The following is an 8633-nucleotide window of genomic DNA, read 5'->3' as shown; positions in this document are numbered from 1 at the left end:
AAAATATTTACTATGTGTAAGGCACTATGCTAAATGCCAGGGATGTAAAGAAAGGCAAAATTGCTAAGGAGTTCACATTCTAATGGTGGAGATAAAGTATAAATAACAATGTAAATACAAGATATACAAAGTAGATGAAAGGTAAGAGGAAAACACTAGAAGCTGGGGAGACCAGGAATAATGTCAAATGATGCAGAAAGATCAAAAAGGATGAGGATGGAGAAAATGCCATTGAACTGAGTAAAACCAGTCATTAGTGACCTTAGAATAGTTTTAGTTGAATGATGAAACCACAAGCCAGACTACAAGGGGTAAAGAAATAATTAGGATGTGAGGAAATAGAGATGGAGAATATAGACAACAATTTTCTAGGATTTTGGCTATGAAAGGGCGGAGAGACATACAGCAATATCATAATGGAATACTAGGGCCTAGTGGTGTTTTTAAAGATGGAGAAGTGTTGGGTATGTTTGTAGGCAGCAGAGGAAAAAAATATAAATAAAGAGAGATTAAAGATTAGAGAAAAGAGAGAATGATTATAACAAGAATCTGTGGAAGAGAGATAGTGGGGTGGGATCAAGACATGTAGAAGAGGAGGTCTTGAGGAAGCAAAGCATTCCTTAGATAAATAGAGCAGGGAGAAAAGATATCCAAAGCTGTGACAAAATTCAGGGACATAGTGATGCAGACACTGCCTTCACTCAAGTTTTCCACCACCTATTCAATTCCGTTTTGGCCAGGTATTCCCCTTTAGGAATCATGAATCTCTGGAGATGCTCAAGATCCAAAGCACTTGAGGGGAAGGGAAATGAGATTTTGCTCAGTTGGAATATGGGAGGTAATTATTTTCTATTGCTTTGCTATTTATTTTGTCCCAAAGAAATGTTATACAATATGTTTCTAAACTTAATAGCAGACTTGCTTTTCTAGAAGGTTTTGAACTGAATATCTTCAACATAAGCTTATTTCAGAAGTTCCTAGATTTATATTTTTTAGGAAAAAATGAAGAACAGTAATAACAGATTTTGGTTTTGGGTTGTTTTTTTTTTTTAGTAAAAATGAACCACACTTCCATTCATCTAAAATCTGATAAATCAAGGAATTATTAGAATTTAAGAATACTTGTCAACAATATTTGCCTTAGATCTTGAGTGACTAGAGAACAGGAACCCTCATCTGTCCAATTCATTTCATGTAACATTTAGTATTATATTATAGAGACCAGATGCTTAAAAATGATTTTGCATATTAGTCAAACTATTTTATTTTAATCTTTTTGCTTCTGACTCTTCAAACATTATCACCATATCTTATCTGTGTTCCTACCCTGGAAGTTTCCTCCACCACTCCTGTGGCTCCTTTCCTGGGTTGTTAGTATCTCCTGGAACCTCCATTTTGAGGACATAGTAAAGCCAGTCATCTGTTATTCCCCTCCTGACTCGACTTCTAATTTTTAGATTTCACTGCTGTGCCCCTGAGTTAGTACCTTCCATACTTCCCAAACCCTCTAACTCCTTTTTTGGATACCTTTTTAATGTTGTTGTCCCTCACTCCTTTATAATGTATATCCCCATGGCAGCGAGGTGGCACAGTAGATAAAGCACCTGCCTTGGAGTCAGGAAGACCTGAGTTCAAATCCCACCATAGACACGTACTAGCTGTGTGACCCTGGGCAAGTCACATAACCCTATTGCCTCAAAAAAAAAAAGTCTCTTGAGGCCAATGACTCTTTCTTTCTTTCTTTTTTTCTTTTATTTGTATCTCCAACTTAACACAGAGTCTCATACAAAGTAAACACTTAAATACTTGTTATTTGTATTTGGGGGGGAGGGGCAAACCTGATCTTGGCCATGGGCCCATGAAAGGAAATATCCTAATTTGCAAACCTACTGTATTCTACTGGAAACTACCTTTATAAATCCATCAGAAACAAATGGAGATGTCTTCCTATGTTAACCTTCCCAAACTAAGTGTAGTTCTCTGACTTCATAAAATCTAATGTAGTGTTATAATAATTTTTGTGTTGGCTTTCTAAAACTCTTTGCTTTCATATTTATGCAGCAGATAAAAAATCCGAGAGTGTCTGGGTTAATCTAGTGGAGAAAGATAAGGTCTGAGGTGTAAAGATGGTATATAGGTTTCATTTACACATGCCTAAGAAGGATTTTTAAAAGGGGCTCCCCTTTAGAGATAGCCTAAGCATTTAACAAACATTGTTTGGGATTCTTCAACCCTGAATACACCCATGCTAGATGACTCAACTCCATATGGCCATATAGATTCTGTTGTTGTTGTTGTTTGATTGCTAGTTTGTTTTGTGGGGTAGTAAGGGAATACATTTTGGGCCAATAAGAAAGGCCTCCAAAAAACCATCATTTTCATTAGTGTCTTTATTTTTTTTCACCATAGAGGGGTTTGTGCATCAAATTGAATTGAATATCTGAGCAAAAAGACATCCTTCGTGTATTATCTAGATTTAGGCTACATACAAACATACAGATGTTAATTCATTGGAATGGTCAAATCAATCATGTCATTGGCCAAGAAAATATTTTAGCTGATTCAATTTCTGTCAAACCATCAAACCAGCCATATATCTTGCTGCCATGACTAAAGCGAAACCTGGACTAAAAGCAGCCTCCTGCTCCCTAGTGGAAAAATAAAAATCTACCTTTCAGATATAAGCTTTAATTTTCCAGGAGAGAAGCAGAAAAGATGGTAATAAAAAAGACTCATTGTTCTTTCTCCTCTTTTCCCTAGCCCTCTTTATTTTGACTCTCAATCTATATATGTTTCTTGAGATACCTAAGTTACTAATTTAGATTAGATCTCGATTATTCCTCTCTATGGTATTCACTCTTGTTTCTTGCTCTACCTTTTAATCAATAAGTCATTTGCATTGAGAAAAAAAAAAGACTTCTTTTCAGAAGTGAATAGTCCCAGCAGGTTTTAAAACTTCTGCTGCAAACTTCATCTACCCATTTTTATTTCTCTGTCTTTTTAAAAAATCTCCTGAAGTTGACTTTTTAAAGGTAATTTACTCATTTCCAATGAACCAAATGTTTATTAAGTCCTACTATGTGTAGGGTCAAATGGAGGTATGATGAAGTATAAATGATAATTTGATGATAAGAGATAGAGGAACAGGAGAGAGAGAGACAGACAGAAAGTAGGAGGGATGAAAGAGCTCTAAGATTAAAGAAAAAAATACTTTCTTCATAATAAGCAGTGTGTATAGTATAAGAATTATATTCCCTAGTTTACAGTTGAGAAAACTGACATTCACTAAAGTGAAATAAATCATTCACATGACTAGCAAGGTACAGACTCAGAATTTAAAGCCAGGTCTCCGGACTTCGAGCTCAAGCATTTTGTGTTACTAGAAAATGCATGTCACTCTTTTTTGTAATATTGTCCACCACTGAGAGAGAGAGAGAGAGAGAGAGAGAGAGAGAGAGAGAGAGAGAGAGAGAGAGAGAGAGAGAGAGAGAGGAAGAGGGAGAGGGAGAGTTGAGGGGGAGGGAGCGGGAGGGGGGCGGGGTAAGGGGGCTGAGGGACGGACAGCGACGGTGGAGGCGGCGGCCGCGGAGTAGGGACTGTTTCTGAGGATTCCGGAAATCCCCAACACCCCCACCAGGGGCTTCGCTCCCCCCATGGCTGCCGCTAACAGCATTATCGTGCTGGATGATGAGGATGAGGATGAAGCAGCTGCCCAGCCAGACCTTCCTATCCACCCCCAAATCAGGCCCAAACCCGGGCAGCAGCCTCTGAATCCCTCCAGTCCAGTGGGGAAGGCAGCAGCAGCAGTGGGGGCAGCAAGAAATGCTACCACCTGGAGAATGAGAAGCTGTTTGAAGAGTTTCTTGAACTGTGTAAGAAGCAAACTGGAGAACACCCTGAGGTCTCCCATACCTCTGTAACCGAAGGCAACGTGCTCGCCCTACGTTCCTGGCCTCAGCTGAGCTCCGAAATGTTCTCTCTCGTGTCCTCTACCGTGCTCAAACTCGGCCTACCAAGCCCTATGTCTTCATTAATGAGCTTTGTACATTGCTTAAAGCCCACTCGATCAAGAGAAAGGTGCCCCTGACCACTGCTTCCACTGAACCTCCTAGGGATGCACCTCCTGCCAATCCTTCCTCTAACCCTGTCCCAAATGAAGAAAATGCTTCTGGCTCCCCACGACCCTGAAGTTCACGGAGACAGATCCAGCGCTTACAGCAGCTGCTGGCATTGTATGTGGGAGAGATAAAACGACTTCAGGAAAAGGAGCTGGACCTCTCTGAGCTAGGTGACCTGGACTCTGCATATTTGTAGGAGGGGCGGCTGAAACGGTAAGCTGCTAGGACTCTCTGGGCGTCTATGTGAGTTAAAATCATGTAGTTCACTGACAGGCCATGTGACTGAGCAGCGTATACCCTATCGGGGCACTCGATACCCGGAGGTCAATCGCCGTGTGGAGAGTCTCATCAACAGGCCTGGCCCAGACACCTTTCCTGATTACGGGGATGTCCTTCGAGCTGTGGAAAAGGCAGCCACGAGACATGGCCTCTGCCTCCCAAGGCGACAGCTCCAGCTCCTTGCTCAGGATGCCTTTCGGGATGTTGGCATCAAGTTACAGGAGCGGCGCCATCTTGACCTTGTCTACAACTTTGGCTGTCACCTCACAGATAACTATAGGCCAGGTGTTGACCCTGCATTGTCAGACCCTGTCCTGGCCCGAAGGCTTCGGGAGAACAGAAACTTGGCTCTCAGTCGGCTGGATGAAGTGATCTCCAAATATGCAATGATGCAAGATGAGAGCGAAGAGGGTGAGAGACAGAGAAGGAAAGCCTGTTTTTCCCAAGGAAACTCCTCACAATGAAGACCTTCCAACAGCATTCACAGACTTGGGAGAGGGCCCTAGTGGGAAAAAGTCCACATTCTGTCCCCCTTCCAAAACTGAGACAGATGAGGATGAAGATGAAGAAGAAGAAGATGATGATGAAGAAAAGAAAGAGGAAGAAGATGATGAAGAAGATGAAGATGAGGAGCTGACAGATTCAGAGGAAGAGATGGAAGAGAGCCAGGAAGGCCTAGGGGAGGAAGATGAGCCAGGTAAGAAATATGTAGCTTCTCAGTCTCCATCACAGAGGACTGCTGAGCAGGAGCTGGAGCCTGAACAAGGGAGCAATAGCAGCAGCTCTTCAATGGAGGATGATGAAGCAGGAATGTCAGGGTCATACTCCCTACCTCAAAGGAAGAAACCTGTTCCCACTTGCCTTGAGAATGAAGACAGTGTGGAACAGCTCCCATCAGAAGAGTTATTCCAAGATGTTGAAAGCCCAGCCTCCCTACTGTTTGAGTTGGTGATTGAAGCCTTACCTTTGGACACAGTCCCCTCTCCTGAGGATAGGGACCTCCCTTCTCCCAAGAATTTCCCAGTACCTCCCCTCCCCATCAGCCTCCTGGAGAATGGGGCAGCCACTGTTACCTCTACTTCCTTCAATGGTGGAGTTTCTCCTAACACCCTGAGGGTTCCTAGTCCCCCCCCTCAAGAAGTCTCAGAAGGAAGACATGACAGAAGCAGAACTAACTGGGCACAGTTTCTATTTCCCCAGCTGCATTGATGTGCAAGCTGCAGATGAACAAGAGAATGGGAAGAGGTGTCATTTCCCCAATGTCCCCTCCCCCTTGGCTTCTTCCCTGGTTCCAGTTGCCGACTCTTCCACTCGAACAGATTCGCCCAGCCATGGCTTGGTCACCAGCTCTAGATGTAGCCCTCCACCATCCAGGCCCCCTAGACCACAAGCTCCCAGGCCTGCAGCCTGCAAGATGAGTGTAGCAACCCAATGTGACCCTGAAGAGATCATCATCCTCTCAGACTCTGACTAGCTGTCTGGCTTTCCCAGCCCTCACTTCCCAAGTTTTTGTTTGTTTTTATTTGGGGGGGGGGAAGCTGAGCTGTACCTTTTTTGTTGGTGTTTTGAAAATAATAAAAACCTTAAAGCTATAAAAATGAAACTAAATAAAGTTCTTTTCTTACTGTAAAAAAAATATTGTCCACCACTCTAAAAATATAACTGAGGAGCTGAGAAGAAACAATGTAGGAGAAAATAAATTTGCACCAATGTTATCAGAATCCTAACAGTCCTCTAACCAGCAGTCTCTGTCTCCCCCCACCATTCTTACAACAGCATTTTTTTTAATGTGTTTTATTCCTAAACAAAAGCAGGACAAAGTAAAAGGCAGTGTGGTATAGTAGGAAGAATACTTCAGCTCCAGGCCACATGAGCAACAACGTAAAAAACATGTTTGTTAAACATTTACCATGTGCTAAGCACTGTTACTAAGCACTGGGGAATACAGATAAAGAAAACAGTGCTTCTGAAGAAGATGAACACTAGAAGAGCTCACCTTCTAACTAAGGAAGATCCAACGTGTAGAACAGTTTATTTGCAGGGCGGATGGCAAGGCCTGAGAGTGGTTATCTGCTCCGGCAGGAGTGACCACCCCCAATGGGAAGGGGAAAGGGAGCTTAAGGGTCCAAAAAGATTCTGGTTTCTACCCTGCAACAGCAGTCACTCTGTAGCCAAGAGTGGAAAAGAGGAAGGGAGCATTGGCAGGAAGGTTGGGAGGGGGCTATGGGAAGTGGAATATAAAGGGTGGTCATAAGTAACCTATTTCTGACCAGGTCCCTCCATGCCCTTCATGGCATCTGGGTGGCCTACCTGAGAGAGGAAGAAGTTGAGTCCTGCTTGCCTGCCAGAAGGACACTACTCAAACTCTCACAGATATATAACTAGAATTCTAGTTTTCTTTTAAATTTTTTAGCCCCCCCAAAAAAAAGACATCATCACTTGAGAATGTAGCCTTCCTTCTTTCAATTAAGGATGTGTGTGCAAAGAGTCTTCAAAAAAAAAATTATTAATTTGTTTTGATTTATCAACAATCACTTCCATATGCTTTTGAGTTGAAAATTTTTCTCCCCCTTCATCCCCCCACCCACCCAAGACGGCACACAATCTGATATAGACTTTACATTTACATACCCATGAAACATATTTTCACATTAGTGAAGTTGTAAGTAAAAATTAAAACCAATGGGAGGAACCATCAGAAAGATGAAACAAAACTCAACAGAAGGTAAAAATAAGTGATAGAGATTCCACTTCCACAGTTCTTTCTTTGGATGTGGACAGCATTTTTCATCCTGAGGCCTCTGGAGATGTCTTAGATCCTTGTAATGCTGAGAAGCATTCAGTTTAACAATATTAGTCTTTGCATAAGGTAGCTGTTATTGTGTACGGAGTCCTCTTGGTTCTGCTCACTTCACACAGCATCAGATCATATAAGTCTTTCCAGGTTTTTCTGAAGTCAGCCTGTTCATCGTTTCTTATAGCACAATAGTATTCCATTATATTCATATACCACAACTTGCTCAGCCATTCCCCAATTGATGGGCATCCTCTCAATTTCCAATTCTTTGCCACCACAAAAAGAGCTGCTATGAATATTTTTGTACATGTGGGTCCTTTTCCCATTTGTTTGATCTCTTTGGGATGCAGCCTTAGAAGTGCTATTGCTGGATCAAAGAGTATGCACATTTTTGTAGCCCTTTGGGCATAGTTCCAAATTGTTCTCCAGAACGGTTGGATCATTTCACAACTCCACCAACAATGTATTAGTGTTCCAATTTTCCCACATCTTCTCCAACATTTATCATTTTCCTGTTTTGTCATTTTGGCCAATCTGATAGGTGTGATGTGGTACCTCAGAGTTGTTTTGATTTGCATTTCTCTAATCAATAACTATTTAGAGCATTTTTTCATATGACTATAGATGGCTTTCATTTCTTCATCTGAGAACTGTCTGTTCATATCCTTTGACCATTTATCAATTGGGGAATGGTTTGTGTTCTTATACATTTGTCTTAATTCTCTACATATTTTAGAAATGAGGCCTTTATCAGAGAGACTGCTTGTAAAAATTCTTTCCCAATTTTCTACCTTCCTTCTAATCTTAGTTGCATTGGCTTTGTTTGTGCAAAAACTTTTCAATTTAATGTAATCAAAATTATCCATTTTGCTTTTCATAATGTTCTCTATCTGCTGTTTGGTCATGAATTCTTCTGTTCTCCATAGATCTCATAGGTAAACTATTCCTTGTTCTCCCAGTTTACTTATGGTATCAGCCTTTATATCTAAGTCATGAACCCATTTTGACTTTATTTTGGTATGTGGTATGAGATTTGGGTCTATGCCTAGTTTCTGCCATACTCTTTTCCAGTTTTCCCAGCAGTTTTTTTCGAAGAGTGGGGTCTTTGGGTTTATCAAATAATATATTACTATAGTCATTGACTACTGTGTCTTTGCATATTTAACCTATTCCACTGATCCACCTCCCTATTTCTTAGCCAGGACCAAGCAGTTTTGATGATTGCTGCTTTATAATACAATTTAACATCTGGAATTGCTAGGCCACCTTCCCCGCAAAGAGTCTTGATCTTAGAATCAAAAGACTTGAGTTCTAATCCATAATCTATCATTTAGATATGAAACCTTTGCAAATATTAACATTATTTATCTAAGTGCTAGCTGTTATTATTCATTTCTTCTCTGTATCACTGTTGAGGACATCACCATCTTCCTAGTCAC

At 41.3% G+C, this 8633-nt stretch overlaps 1 pseudogene; it reads left to right on the top strand.

The window, feature by feature from the left end:
- The first annotated feature begins 3559 nt into the window (after positions 1-3559).
- LOC110201706 (death domain-associated protein 6 pseudogene) lies at positions 3560-5914 on the top strand (annotated as a pseudogene).
- The last annotated feature ends 2719 nt before the right edge of the window (positions 5915-8633 follow it).

The sequence above is a fragment of the Phascolarctos cinereus genome, unplaced genomic scaffold, assembly GCF_003287225.1.
Source record: "Phascolarctos cinereus isolate Bilbo 61053 unplaced genomic scaffold, phaCin_HiC Scaffold_726;HRSCAF=1367, whole genome shotgun sequence".
NCBI lineage: Eukaryota > Metazoa > Chordata > Mammalia > Diprotodontia > Phascolarctidae > Phascolarctos > Phascolarctos cinereus.
This window is presented reverse-complemented; position numbering and strand designations above follow the sequence as displayed.